We start from the raw sequence: 15,502 nt of genomic DNA on the forward strand, positions 1-15,502 counted from the left end.
CAATATTCACGATTTTGTTTTGGCTTGCTCAGTCTGTGCCACTGGTAAGACGTCTAACCGCTGTCTGTCCCTTCGAGACCCTGGTCCCACATCGCGTTAGATTTTGTCACCGCCCTCCCGCCCTCCAATGGCATGACGGTTGTTTTAACCGTAGTGGACCGGTTCTCGAAGGCGGCACATTTCATTCCCTTGCCCAAATTACCTTCAGCCAAGGAGACAGCGGTCACGGTCATTGATCACGTCTTTCGGTTATATGGCCTCCCGACGGACGTGGTCTCTGACAGGGGTTCCCAATTTGTGTCCAAATTTTGGCAGGAGTTCTGTTAATTACTGGGGGCTACGGTCAGTCTGTCTTCGGGTTATCATCCCCAGAGCAATGGTCAGTCTGAGCAGGCCAACCAAGATCTTGAGAGAATGTTGCGATGTTTGGTAACCAAGAATCCTTCGTCCTGGAGCCAACAACTTTCTATGGTGGAGTACGCCCATAACTCGTTACCAGTGTCATCCACGGGCCTCTCTCCGTTTAAGTGTAGTTTAGGTTACCAGCCACCAATTTTTCAGAGTCTGGAATCCGAAGTTGCGGTTCCCTCCGCTCACGCTTTCGTCCAGAGGTGCCGCCGCACTTGGACTAGAGCCCGTGAGACTCTACTCCAAGCGGGGGGGCGCATGAAGGCCAAGGCCGATCGCCACCGGTCAAGGCCTCCCGTATACGTCGTGGGTCAAAAAGTGTGGCTTTCTACCAGAAATATTCTGCTCCGTTCCGTTTCTAACAAGTTAGCTCCCAAATGTATCGGCCCGTTCCCTGTCACCAAGATTATTAGTCCGGTGACAGTCCGACTCAAACTCCCTCCAGCGTACAGGAGAATTCACCCCGCCTTTCATGTATCTAAGATCAAGCCCGTGTTTTATTCTCGCATTAATCCGCCCGTCCCGGTTCCCCCCCCCGGCGCGACTCGTAGATGGGGAACTTACTTATTCGGTACGTCGTATTCTGGACTCGAGACGGAGGGGACGCGGATTTCAGTACTTGCTGGACTGGGAAGGTTACGGTCCGGAGGAGAGAAGTTGGGTACCTGCTAGAGACATCCTGGATCACTCCCTTATTGATGATTACAATCGACAGGTAAGGTGGTCTGGGAACGCCAGGAGGCGTTCCTAGGGGAGGGGGTACTGTCATGGTTCATGAATCGGCTGTCTCATTTCTGATGTGTGTGTGTCTGTGTGTGGGTTTGGTTACTCATTGTGTTGATTAGTGTCGCCAGCTGTGATCAATCCCCATTCCCTTTATATGTGCAGTAATTCCCATCTCATGTTGTCAGATCGTTGTGCTTTCCCGGTGTCGTGTCCTGTTCCCGTGTGGCTCTCTGTTTCCCTGCTGTGGATTATCGTCGTGTGGATTCGTTGTTATTCGTCACCTCGTCTGGATGTTCCACTGGTTCCTGGTTTCCCAAGCACGCTGATCACTTCACCACCACCGGATGCCATCAAGGTCCCTGCGCCACAATCATCATCTGAGTGTTTGTTTTCCCCGACCTGTGTTGTGCGTTTCTGACCACCTTAATAAACGCCTTTTACTTGCAATTGTATCCTTTCTGATTTCCTCACAGTAATAACCTGGAATACTGCCTAACACTTGATGGCTGCTCTGTTAAGTCTTCGTTGTCGGTTAGGAACCTGGGTGTGCTCTTTGATACCAATCTTTCATTTGAAAGTCACGTGTCTAGTATCTGTAAAACTGCTTTTTTCCATCTTAAAAATGTATCTAAATTATGTCATATGCTCTCATTGAAAAATGCGGAACAATTAGTTCATGCGTTCATGACATCAAGGCTAGATTATTGTAATGCTCTACTGGGTGGTTGTCCTGCACGCTTAATAAACAAATTACAGCTAGTTCAAACGCAGCAGCTCGAGTTCTTACCAGAACCAGAAAGTATGACGATATTAGCCCAGTTCTGTCAACACTGCACTGGCTCCCTATTAAACATCATATACATTTTAAAATATTGCTGATAACGGTTTAGCTCCGCAGTACTTGAGCGAGCTCTTAACGCATTATAGTCACGTCTATTGCAATCTCAAAATTCCGGCCAGTTGATAATACCTAGAATATCAAAATCGACTGCTGGCGGTAGATCCGTACAATGTTAGGAAGACTGTTCCAAAGTTTTGGTGCTAAATAAGAAAAGGGATGCAGACACACTCTGTCAGTTCAAAGCTAGACTAAAAACACATCTCTTTGGCCTAGCATACACAACACATTATTTACTTCTATAATTCAATGTTAGGCTGCATAGATTAGGTCAGCCGGAACCGGGAACAATTCCCATAAATCCTGATGTACTCATTACATCATAAGAAGAATGGCGTCTACGCTAATATTTGTCTCTCTGTTTATCCCAAGGTTTAGTTTGTTGAGGGTTGGTTTGTAGGGAAGGACTACACGCTTGCACACATACAGTATATTCAAACGTGCATACCTATAGACTGAATTGGTAATGTGCATGTGCACCGCCATATAGTTTGCGCAGAAAGAACTTTCTGTTAAAACTGTGTCATATTAGCAGGCCCTAAGTTAATAACTAATGATTGTTGCGACGGATTGTTTGGAAAAAAGGTTGATGGCTACACATTCTGCAGTGCCGCGTCGCGTCAACTCGAGGTATCGCACACCGGACGCGCACTTTCTCAGTTTATTGCCAGTCATATTCTTATGTTTTAAGGACATTATGAAATTAAGATAATGTCTGTACTATGTTATGATTGTACTGTACAATTATATACAATAGTTGCTGAGTCTGCGATCTGAACACTTTACCTCAGAGCATCCGTTAACTGAATGAATTGAGAATATCACCTGAAAATCCGATAACATCAGCAATTTTCATTCAAGCAGCTGATTTCTGTAAATGAATGTAAAATTAAATGTATGTCACCGGTGCAGGCCGGGGCGGACTCGGATGACCAGCCGCCCCTGACTCCAGGCACCACCGTGAGGAGCCAACACCACAGGCACGCGACAGACGGACAAAAGAGGCGGCAAGTAATTTAGTTCACAAGTAACAATCTTTATTGAATAATAATCAACTTGAGGAAAGAATGAGCAACTCTATTCGGCCGGAGTAGCCGCTGGATCGATTATGCACTGTCTTCGAGACCCAATGGTGTAATAGTGGCTGGGAAGGCTTACTCCACAGCGTTGCTGCACATCTGCAGGATTCAGACGGTAAGTAACAGACAATGTTTCTTCGCTCAGCAGCAGATTCTCTTATCAGGACATGCAAGGGAAATCGTAACTTTAAAACTCACTTCACAGCGTTGCTGTACATCTGCAGGACTCAGACGGTAGGTAACAGGTAAGGTTTCTTCTCTTAACAGCAGCTTCTCTTATCAGGACGTAAGAGGGAAATTGTGACTTTAAAACTCACTTCACAGCGTTGCTGCACATCTGCAGGACTCAGACGGTAGGTAACAAGTGGGCTTTTCTTCTCTTAACAGCAGCTTCTCTTATCAGGTCGTGAGAGGGAAATTGTGACTTTAAAACTCACTTCACAGCGTTGCTGTACATCTGCAGAACTCAGACAGTAGGTAACAGGTAAGCTTTCTTCTCTTAACAGCAGCTTCTCTTATCAGGACGTGAGAGGGAAATTGTGACTTTAAAACTCACTTCACAGCGTTGCTGTACATCTGCAGGACTCAGACGGTAGGTAACAGGTAAGCTTTCTCCTCTTAACAGCAGCTTCTTTCATCAGACATTAGCGAGGGACTCGATAGGCAGCTTTACCAGCGATGTTGTACCTCTTCAAAGCTCGGTCAGTAAGTATAACGATTCAGACTTTTCCACAGCCATACGGTTCTTCACGAGACTTGTACTTTCAGAGGAAGGAAGAGAATTAACAGGAGCCTTCAATGAGGAATTACTTCACGACAATATTCAGTGGAAGAGAGGACAATACAAAGCATTACTTAACCAGTTCAGTTGTATCGTTCTGGGATTTAGATGGAGACCAGTAGATCATCTCACAAGAATGAAAGCAGGCGTTGGAAGACTCTTCTCAGCATAGCACACAGCACTCGTGTTCACTACAAATCCACAGCATTAATTCGACGTGCATCAGGTAAGGCAAAACAACTGCAAATCACTCACACAGTAGGGCTGATCAGAAGCCTCGCTTCATCCATGCATTTCATTGGGAATATTCAACTCTCAGTTCTTCTCCAGTATATCTGAAACAGATGTCCTCTTCAATAGTAAGTTTCACATTCACAGTCTTTTCTTCAAGCTTTACATTTGATTCAATGATGTAATTAATTCACTTATCTTTCTCTCTTCCAGCGCAGATCCAAACAGCAGTTCAATCCAGTAATATTCCACAAGCAGTTCTAAACGACAGACTCCAATGGCAGTTCTTCACTTACACGAATTTCCAGGATTACAGCGTCCAATATAAGTACTCAAACAGGAGATCTTCTACCCCAAGACACAACGACAGAGACCCAGCCAAACAACTGATCAACTGAACACCGATTGACTTTTACCAGTTCCAACCTCCACCTCAACTCTTCTTCTTCTTCTTCTTCAGTGAATTTTATTGGCAGCTTGCAATCTTTGTGCATTACCGCCATCTACAGGATTGAGGTGTGATCACATTGGGAAGTCATAAAAAAAAAAAAAAAAAAAAAAGGAGAAAGGAGATCAGAGCCCAAGCTTCAGCTAGCGCTGCGTGTTCAGCTCCTCCAGCTTCAACCTCAGCTCAAACCTCCATAAAAAAACTAAAAAAAAAAAAACTAAAGTCTTCTTGCTAGTTGTGTTTCTTTTAAAAACTCTATCACTGCTTTGGTTGTAGACTGTGTTCCAGGTAGACTCAACAAGTTGCTCAAAGTAACAGAGTTATTTGTTACCCTCTTAAATTTTTCTGTCTCTTCAGAGTACTGCCTACATGTCAGAAGTACATGCTTCACGGTTTCTGTTTCCGTACAATATGGGCACATTCCTGTCTCATGTTTCCCTATTGTGTGTAAGCCGCTATTCAGTCCTGTATGTCCTAACCTTAGCCTGGTGAACCAGGTTTCCTCCTGTCGTGGAAGTGAACTGATCATTTTAACTGTTACATTCTGTTGAATACTATATAAATGCCTACCTTTTTCCCCCTTATCCCATTTATCTTGCCAGAGTTTATGAATACCATCTTTAATTATTGTTTTCAATTCTGATTTGCTGAGTGGAACCTGTACTTCTACATGTTCTGCTTTAAGTGCTTCTTTTGCCAACTCGTCTGCCTTCTCATTGCCCTCAATTCCACCTCAACTCGACTTCGAATGGCTCTTTTATCCTCCTCCTGTAAAGCGGAAAGCCTGTGCAAACACCGCTCCTCTCTCCCTCACACCTGTCGTGCATCAGCGGTAATTAGTTTGGACAATATCTCAGCTACACCCGTGCTGCGTTCCAGTCCACTGTTAGACACGCACTTGCGAACTTCCCTAAGCACTTCCCCTTGGGGGAATCCCTGCCGCCATTTTGAAGTGCGTTCCACTTCGTGAAGTGGACGAGGGAAGTTTATATGGACAGACCCTCGTTCCCTCGATTTTGACCGAGGGAGCGAGTCTGCTTCAAATGTACACTTCAGGCACCTATATGTCCCACAATGCAGTACGATTGTGACGTCACTACATAGCTCGTCTAATCACCACCACACAGACAACTCTATGATATATTAATTATAATTTTTTTTTTATTTAAAACAACCCAAACACACCTATAAACATTTGGATGCTGCATTAAACAAATTATTAAAGGGAAAAAAATGTAAGTAATACATCAACTCCACAGCTGATCCACAAGTGATCAAGGGCTTAGGACGTTCCAGTTCAGACCATTGCAGTTTCCGCCAGTAGTGGGCACTTGCAATGACGTACATCCGAGTGAACGAGACGGAGGGAAGTTAGCAAGTGAAGGGCATGACAATTTTGGACTGGAACGCAGCCCCGGAACCGGAGTGAGGCGTTACACCAAAATAATTCCCCTCGGGGAACATGGAAAGAAAACAAAGGTTCCGCTTTTTCCAGCATTTTGTCACCCGTGACATGTATATAATGTAAATTTAATATGTAACGGTGGTAACCCGATAATAAATTCAAATAATCAACCAATGATTGTTCAAATAAAAGTTAGTAAGTTCGGGCGCCAGGCAGGTGTAACCCTGCCAATATTTTCAGGATAATAACCCAGTTAGCTTAGATGCCACCAGTTACATACACGGAAACAAAAAAAAGAAATCACCAAGGACAGTTCAAAATCAGTTTAGAAATGTCTGTATTTCATACCATTTCACACAAAAAAAGAACAAAAAGGGAAAAAAAATATACAACCACTTTAAATTCCCAGTCAAATCTTCTTTACAAAGACCACGGATTCAACAGTTCGTTCGTCCAGGTACAGAATCAGATTTTCTCAACACAACAAAAATATATCAGAAATGTCAAGTTTGTTTTGTGGCAAAAAAAATAAAATAAAATAAAAACTCCAAAAAAATAAAACAAAACCGGGCCAAAAAAATAAATAAAAATAAAAAATATTACTCACTACTTAGTTTGTGGGGGACCGGATAACCCGGATGTGGAAAGTGCAGAGGAATTTGTGTGAGTGTTTGGGAAAACCAGCCGCGAATACAGCCACGCCGTAGCCTTTAGCAATGGTGAAACTCTGTTGGATGGTAACTGGAAACAGCCACAGGATCCAGACGGTCCTTAACACAGCTCGCTTGAGGGTCTTTTACACGCTCCGCGCTGAAGACATTGTTGTGGAGAGCGGTTTACTCTCCCGCATCCGCTCCAGCAGAGGCACAGCGTTCTACCCGCTGACGATTGCGTCACCGCCTCCCAGGTAAGGGAACACACCTTCTTTTGCATTTACTATTCCACCACGGAATTACCAACAGCTCGTTCAGTTCATGTGGTTACTTTCAGTTGGCGTTCGACTGTGATTGAGGCTTTCCGGTTCTCACCTCGATAAATCGCCCTCGTAACAACAAACTTCACGTCTTTTCCAACACTTTCTCTCTCCCCTTCTTCAGTATAAACTCCTCCTTTTATGTGATAACCTCATTTCCTTTTTTCCCACTTAGCAACGGAAATGGGCAGAGACAACCTTGTTTTAATGATTTAATTTGTTTTTGTAGTGTTTCAGCTCCGCCACACTCCTCCCCCCTAGGAAAAAAACAACTCCAGGTTGTTTAAAGGGTAGCATTGTCAGAAACCAAGAAACTCTTCATCGTCATCAGTGGATTCGTGGAAAATTTCCAAAAGTTTCGATTTTCCCAGACGGTTTATCTCATCAGCGGTAGGAAAACATGGCTTCAAGTTACATACATGAACGGTACGCACATCCTCACCAGTGTCTTCTAATGCCACACGATAATTCAGAGGTCCCAGCCGCTTTATTATTCTGTAGGGACCTTTCCATTTGTTGGCAAGTTTAGCACAGAAATGGTGAAGTGCACTTGATTGCGGGAAATTTCTCACCCATACACGGTCTTTTTCTTTGTAGAAGACATCTCTTCGGGTCTTGTTGTAGCTACGGAGCTGTCTTAATGATGCTTTCTTGGAGTTTTCTTTGGCTCTAGCTTGCAACTCGGACAGATGTTCTGTGACCTCGTAAGATGGAGCAGTTGGGGTAAGATTTTGCCCATGCAGCAGCTTGTCCATTGGTCCCTGTAATTTTCTCCCAAGGTGAAGCTCGGCTGGAGACATACCGATGGTTTCTTGTACCGCTGAATTAATGGCAAACCGTAGTTCAGGTAGGTGTTGGTCCCATTTTTTATGATTGTCATCTACATATGCTGAGATCATCTGTTTTAATGTTTTGTTCACTCGTTCGGTTAGGTTTGTCTGTGGGTGGTATGCTGTAGTCATCTTCTGAGTGACTTTCCATTTGGCACAGATGTCCTGAAAGACGGCTGAGGTGAACTGTGTACCACGGTCAGAGAGGATGAAATCCGGTACCCCCCATCGCGTAAGGATGTCTTTTCTGAGGTGTGATGCAACAGCCTGAGCAGTGGCCTTTCGCAAGGGGAACAGTTCAACCCATCGGGAATAGTAATCCACGAACACTAGTAGATATTCATGTTGGTGGGAGCTGCGAGGCAGTGGTCCCATGATATCTACTCCCAACATCTCGTTTGGACGACTGGTACTGGTGGTGGTTTGTTGAATTTTCCCAGCAGGTTTTCGGTTCTCATTTTTCAAGGTCTGGCATTTCATGCATCTTTTTACATATTTTTTTACAGATGTCCACATGGAGGGCCAGAAAGCGACCTGACGCACTCTTTGGTAAGTTTTGCTAATTCCCAAATGACCACTTAAGGGATGCGCATGGTAATGCTGTAGAATTTTTGGGACAAGGGTAGCCGGGACATAGAGTCTGTAATGTACTTGCCCATTAGTCAGATGAGTTCGATGATACAGCTTATCTTCAATTACCTCATATTGATCTTGCACAGAGGAATCGTTGTCTGCTAGTGACTGAAATAGGGTGGTAATTACCAGATCTTTGTGCTGTTCTTCCCAGATGTCTACTGTGGAAAGTGGAAATCCAAAGTCCTCCTTCTGATTGGAGTATAAGTGGCATCCAGGTACGGAATACATCCGGGACAATGCATCTGGAGCTTCATTGAGTTTTCCCTTTCGATACTCAACCACAAAGTCAAATTTTTGCAGACGGAGGGCCCAACGAATTAGACGTCCCGTGGTTTTTGTGGAATTCATGACCCACTGTAGAGCTGAATGATCCGTGACTACTGTGAAGAGTTTCGGTTCCAAGTAGTATTGCCATTTTTCTAGGGCCCATACTATTGCCAGACACTCTTTCTCTGTAGCTGAATAATTAATCTCAGCTTTGGTTAACGTCCGACTCCCATAGGCGATGACTTCTTCCAAGCCATGTGTTTTCCTTTGTGTCAACACTGCACCGAGCCCTGAATCACTGGCATCAGTGTAGACAACAAAAGGAAGCTGAAGGTCAGGATGACCCAGGATTGGAGGTGAGGTGAGACATATCTTCAATTTCTCAAAGGCTTGTTGACACTGTGGTGACCACTGGAATTTACGTCCCTTTTTCTTCAAGGCATTTATAGGTTCAGCTATCCGAGAGAAATTGGGCACAAACCTATGGTACCATCCCGCCAAACCGAGAAATCGTTGAACTTCTTTAAGGTTCTTGGGTACAGGGTAGGAACGTATGGCCTCTACTTTGCTGGGGTCAGCCGTGATGCCTTTTGTGTTTACCACATGTCCCAGAAAGGTCAATTCATGAAGGCAGAACTTACTCTTTTTTAGGTTTATGGTTAAACCAGCAGTGTGCAATCGGTCGAAGACAGTCTGAAGATCATGGAAGTGTTGGGTGGCAGAGGGTGAGTAAATTATAATATCATCAATATACACGAAACATATTCTTCCTCGCAGTTCCCCTAAGACAGTCTCCATTAATCGCTGAAATGTTGCTGGAGCATTTTTCAGACCAAAGGGCATGACATTGAATTGGTATAACCCAGATGGGGCGATGAATGCAGTCTTGGACTTGCTCTCAGGTTCCATGGTCACCTGCCAGTACCCACTGTTGAGGTCGATGCTGGAGAAAATACCTGCACCGGAGAGGGATTCCAAGATCTCAGTGATATTAGGTAGAGGATAGGCATCTCTCTCAGTGATAGCATTTACTCTCCTATAGTCCACACAGAATCTCTGGCTGCCGTCCTTTTTTGGGACCAGGACAATAGGTGAGGCCCAAGCAGAGTGTGATGGTTCGATGATACCATTCTTCAACATTTCTTTAACTTGTTCTTGTACCACATCTTGTTTCTCTGGTGTTAATCTGTATGGACGCTGTTTGAGGGGCACAGGATGGACAGTATAAAGACAATGCTGGAGTACTGTTGTTCTCCCGAGCTGGAGGGTACAGACTTGAGGATTATTCTCTAAGAGGTGAAACAATTGGCACTTTCCCTCAGGTGGTAAGTGTGCTGAGTCTACCAGGGTTTTCATTAAAGTTTTTTCATCCAGATTCTCTGGTGTCTGGGACACCCCTGGCATTTGCTGTGGAGGAATAGAGCTGAACAATGTGAGAGTTCTCCCTGTATTTTTATGTTGTGCTTTCTGTTTCAGATGCTGGTTTCCTCTAGCGGGGATGCTAGCTCGTCCAGGCTGGAAAGGATATTCGCTGTTGGGAATTGACTTGAAAGAATATTTTCCATCTGCGACATTGATCTGAAGACCACTGGTGAATATAAAATCCAATCCCAAGACTACAGAGTATGCTAAAGCTTTGGTGGAAAGGATGGCTACAGGTAGAGAAAAAACTTGGTCATGGAGTGTCATTTCAATGGTTGTCCATCCTATAGGTACAGCGGTCTCACCATTAGCCAGGTAGAGAGGACCAAGAGCCCAAGTACGGAGTGGATCAGAGGATGCAAGCTCTGTCCATAAGCTCTCGTGTAAAAGAGTATAGCTTGCCCCGGTGTCGACTATAGCCTTTCCTGTCCATCTGCCAATAGTAATTGGGATGACCAACTGTTGAGGTATAGACTCACATTTAGAAGTAAAAGAGGCAGTCACAGTGGATGGTTGAGATGGAGGTGCGACAGACAGGGCGTTATTTGATGGTGTTCCTCCTGTGTTTTGTGCTGGGGAATTTCGCTTGTTTCCTGCAGGTTGGAAAGGACCTTGATGCGATGTGAAAGGTGAAGTGGAGTATTGTGGACAGTTTCCAGGAGGATGCTGACCTTTACATCTCCAGCATTGGACGGTGGGTCTTTCACCTTGGCGGTTAGAGGTAGGTTTTTGTGGTATAGGTGAAGTCATGGTTCGTCCTTCATAATGCAGCTGATGAACATAGTCTTTTTCTAGTTGATGCCCAAGTTTTACCAGTTCATCCACTGAACTTACTCTGCTGCGAAGTTGACTGGCAAGGTATGGTTTAATGTTTTTGAGTATCAATTTAACTAACTCAAACTCTGTCAGTGAAGGTTTCCAACGCTTGCATAGAGCTCTGTAAGTAAAAGCGAAATCTCTAATGGACTCCTTTTCCCCTTGAATTCGGGTGCGGACACGCTCAGCTAGCTCGTCTTCATAATCTTCAGAAAGAAATGCTGCAAGAAATGCGGATTCAAACTCATTCCATGTTCGAACAGAGGATCTAGCCACTTCCCACCAGTCCCGTGCTGTTCCATAAAGGACAGTGCGAAAGGTTGCCAGAATGTCTGTATCCTCTAAGGGGTGTAATGCCAGAAAGTCTTGACATCTGGTTAAATATAACAGAGGGTCACTATCATCTGATGATCTGCCAAAGCTGGGGAAGGTTAGTTTCAAATGATCACTCTTTACCACAGATGTTGGATGCGAAGAAGGTGGATGTACAGACGAGAATGGGTGAGGTTTTGACGTTTCACCTTCTGCAGCAGTGGAGCGAGGAGGTGATTTTAGTGTCATTGATGAAAGGTCAGTTACTGTTTTCCCAGGGAATTTGAAGTAACTGCTTATTTCTGATTTCATCTCTTTCAAGGAGTCACATTCGGTATTCAGTTGGACAGTACATTGACTGATCTCCTGGAAAAGTTGGCCACAATCCTTTCGAGTACTTTGCTGCACTTCATGGATGTCTTTCTGTACCTCTAGTTGCAATTGTTCGACCATAAATCGGACTTCAGAGACTATGGTGCGCTCACTTTTCTGCAGTTCTCCTGTCACCATCACCTTCATGGCTTTTGTCAGCTGATCAGTATCCTCTTCATCATGTTGTTTTAGAGCAGTGATCGTGGTCTGAAGCTGCTGATGGTTGGATTTAATCTTAGCAGTCAAGGTTTCAATCTTGGCATCATGCTGTGAAGTGGTAGTTGCAAGTTCCTGGGTGAGTACTTTCAAAGCTGTGTCCTGCTGTTTGAGACAATTAAACAGGATATCCCAGTTCCCTTGTACGTGCTCTGATAATTGATACATTCCTCTGCCAGGTGTTGGGAGAACCGCAGGCAAGTCACGCTGTGTTCCAGAAGGTGGTGTCAGTTCCATGGAAGTGCACAACGGCATGTCAGCAGTCGGTGGAGGAGGAGCCCTTTCCCCTGGTGGTGGAGTGGAAAATTGCACATGGGTTCTTGGAGGGTGAAACTGAGTGGGGGTGGAGTAGAAAGTGGGAACAGGAGGTAGTTGTCTGGGTTGCTGTGGAGTTTGTTGCACCAGGGGCCAGTTGGGTGTTGCAATGTCTGGAGGGTCAATGGCCACGAAAGTGGATTGTGGTTGAGGGGTATGGGCCATGGGTGACGTGTATGTGTGGAAGTGGCAATGGTCAATGGTGAAATGTAAAAAAAAAATAAAGTAATGAAAACACTACTTGGCCAATCTCAATTTCTTTTGGCAAAAGGGGGCAACAACAAAATAACAAACTACAGAGAGGTTACTTCACAGAAGTTTTTTTTTTTTTTCACACAATTAAACCCAAACGTTCTCAAAAATCGTCTGGATAGACCACAGTTCAATTCACCAAAGTTCAAATGATCAGAAAAATGATAAACGTCCACTTGGATAATGCAACAGTTCACAGGAAAAAATGTTCAATGATCACAAGAGCAAATCCAAAACAAAACAGTTCAAAGAGATAATATATTCAAGTTTTCAGATTAGGTTCCAGGTTTTCAAGTTTCAAGTCCCTGTTCGGGCGCCACTTCTGTAACGGTGGTAACCCGATAATAAATTCAAATAATCAACCAATGATTGTTCAAATAAAAGTTAGTAAGTTCGGGCGCCAGGCAGGTGTAACCCTGCCAATATTTTCAGGATAATAACCCAGTTAGCTTAGATGCCACCAGTTACATACACGGAAACAAAAAAAAGAAATCACCAAGGACAGTTCAAAATCAGTTTAGAAATGTCTGTATTTCATACCATTTCACACAAAAAAAGAACAAAAAGGGAAAAAAAATATACAACCACTTTAAATTCCCAGTCAAATCTTCTTTACAAAGACCACGGATTCAACAGTTCGTTCGTCCAGGTACAGAATCAGATTTTCTCAACACAACAAAAATATATCAGAAATGTCAATTTTGTTTTGTGGCAAAAAAAATAAAATAAAATAAAAACTCCAAAAAAATAAAACAAAACCGGGCCAAAAAAATAAATAAAAATAAAAAATATTACTCACTACTTAGTTTGTGGGGGACCGGATAACCCGGATGTGGAAAGTGCAGAGGAATTTGTGTGAGTGTTTGGGAAAACCAGCCGCGAATACAGCCACGCCGTAGCCTTTAGCAATGGTGAAACTCTGTTGGATGGTAACTGGAAACAGCCACAGGATCCAGACGGTCCTTAACACAGCTCGCTTGAGGGTCTTTTACACGCTCCGCGCTGAAGACATTGTTGTGGAGAGCGGTTTACTCTCCCGCATCCGCTCCAGCAGAGGCACAGCGTTCTACCCGCTGACGATTGCGTCACCGCCTCCCAGGTAAGGGAACACACCTTCTTTTGCATTTACTATTCCACCACGGAATTACCAACAGCTCGTTCAGTTCATGTGGTTACTTTCAGTTGGCGTTCGACTGTGATTGAGGCTTTCCGGTTCTCACCTCGATAAATCGCCCTCGTAACAACAAACTTCACGTCTTTTCCAACACTTTCTCTCTCCCCTTCTTCAGTATAAACTCCTCCTTTTATGTGATAACCTCATTTCCTTTTTTCCCACTTAGCAACGGAAATGGGCGGAGACAACCTTGTTTTAATGATTTAATTTGTTTTTGTAGTGTTTCAGCTCCGCCACAAATATAAAACAATGTAAATGGTGCTCTGTGTTGTGGTCATTTCTGTGTCTGGGTGCCGGTGTGGACTCATAGAGAATAATGTGTTCGAAATTTAAAGTCGTGGTGCTTTGCTTCTCGTCCGGTGTGCGACCCCCTTTAAGGTGCTGTTTTCTTTGAAGCCGAAGAACTCCATACTGTAGCGAGCTTACTTTTTTCGGGTGTGGACAGAGTGTTTCATTTTAAACATTGTGGTTATCGCCAATACCGGTATATTGTCACACTCTAAATTAACACGATGTCGATATTTCATGCTTTGAATATCACGATTATCGTCAACACCAGTATATTGCGACACCCCTACTGGACAATAACTTTATTCTAGAACTGCTGTAAAGCCAAAACAATCTCTGTTACTTTAATTTCTTATTATCAATGTAAAGCCGCTTTTGAACAATCTACATTGTTAAAAGCGCTATATAAATGGTGATGACTTGACTTGACAGGATTAAACTCTGAATGAGATTAGTGAAAGAACAAGCTATATGGTGATTTTGTCATCATATTCAATCTAACAAACTGCATTCACAAACCGTGTGTGCACACAAGTGTTGCTTGCAAAAACACAGTTCAAGCAGCAAGAGAAAAACTAAAGTTGAAAAGTCAAGGGTCAGCATCCCAACTAAAGCAAACATGGATCTCCATCATGGTAACTTCAAACCAAACATTTTAAATCAAGTAACATACTGTAGATTACAGTAAAGAACTATACAATTAACATTAAATTACTGGCAACAGTGTTGCCGGTATTTTACTGTAAAAAAGCTTGGTAAGGTCTAACAGTGTAATAAAGTTGAATAAGCAAAAACTAATATTAGTAAAAAGCAATGATGACAGACCAGGATTGTTTGTATTCGGTTAATTGCCTTGCTTGCTCACTCACCTTCAGACTGTAGCCTGCCCCATCCAGTGACCCAGCTCTCTGTGCCTGCAGAAAATACACTACCAGCCGCCGCCAGACAGACAGGCTTAATGTAATCAGAGAAAGTCACAGAAGAGGAGAGCTGGACCAGTGCTATGTCATTGTCAGCAGTTGAATAGACAAAGTTAGGATGGCTGATGATTCGTTTCGCTGTCCTGGATTTCTCATAAGGGTTTGAGCCAGATTGTTTCAGACGGCCAAAGTACATCACAATCTCAAATGCTATAACCCTGTAAATAGAGATAGTCTGCTTTAATATTATCAATTTACAAATGTATGTGTTAAACTTCATACCTCTCGAAGCAGTGAGCTGCAGATATAACCCAGTCTTTGGTGATCAGAGTCCCGCCACAGTTATGGCCAAAGCGGATGACATGAATGCTGACTTGCCACGGCCAAGCCCCCGCCGTCGCATTCTCCCCTCCAACAATCCTGCTGTTGAAGGGGGCTCGACCACATACTGTAGAGAAAGAGGAAGATATGAGATTTCCTTGTTAAAATGCCTCACAGACATAGAAGAAACATTCTGTGTGGAAATTTCTTATGTTTATTATGACAACTTACCATCTAACTGGCCGAGGGAACCTGTGTGTTTAGACAAAGACAAAGTAAGTAGACAATCATGTGGGCAGAGCTGATAAACTGGGCTGCGTTTCCCGAAACCTTCTTAACGCTACATCGTTCTTAAGTTACACCTTAAGCTGTACCTTATCGATAATACGTGTTTCCCGAAACGTTCTTAGTT

The 15,502-nt window shown here is 43.7% G+C and overlaps 3 long non-coding RNA genes across 3 annotated transcripts; all 3 read left to right on the plus strand.

The window, feature by feature from the left end:
- The first annotated feature begins 7,496 nt into the window (after positions 1–7,496).
- On the plus strand, positions 7,497–8,793 carry LOC311293871. The gene is made up of 3 exons (XR_014627966.1): positions 7,497–8,328; positions 8,567–8,630; positions 8,716–8,793. It is a non-coding gene; the product is annotated as an uncharacterized lncRNA (long non-coding RNA).
- A 148-nt stretch (positions 8,794–8,941) lies between these two features.
- On the plus strand, positions 8,942–9,439 carry LOC311293882. Its single transcript, XR_014627969.1, has 3 exons — positions 8,942–9,038; positions 9,122–9,225; positions 9,334–9,439. It is a non-coding gene; the product is annotated as an uncharacterized lncRNA (long non-coding RNA).
- A 2,146-nt stretch (positions 9,440–11,585) lies between these two features.
- Positions 11,586–12,237, plus strand: LOC311293878. Its single transcript, XR_014627968.1, has 3 exons — positions 11,586–11,707; positions 11,797–11,899; positions 12,000–12,237. It is a non-coding gene; the product is annotated as an uncharacterized lncRNA (long non-coding RNA).
- The last annotated feature ends 3,265 nt before the right edge of the window (positions 12,238–15,502 follow it).

This window comes from Rutilus rutilus (assembly GCF_951802725.1).
Source record: "Rutilus rutilus genome assembly, chromosome: 1".
NCBI classification, from domain to species: Eukaryota; Metazoa; Chordata; class Actinopteri; order Cypriniformes; family Leuciscidae; genus Rutilus; species Rutilus rutilus.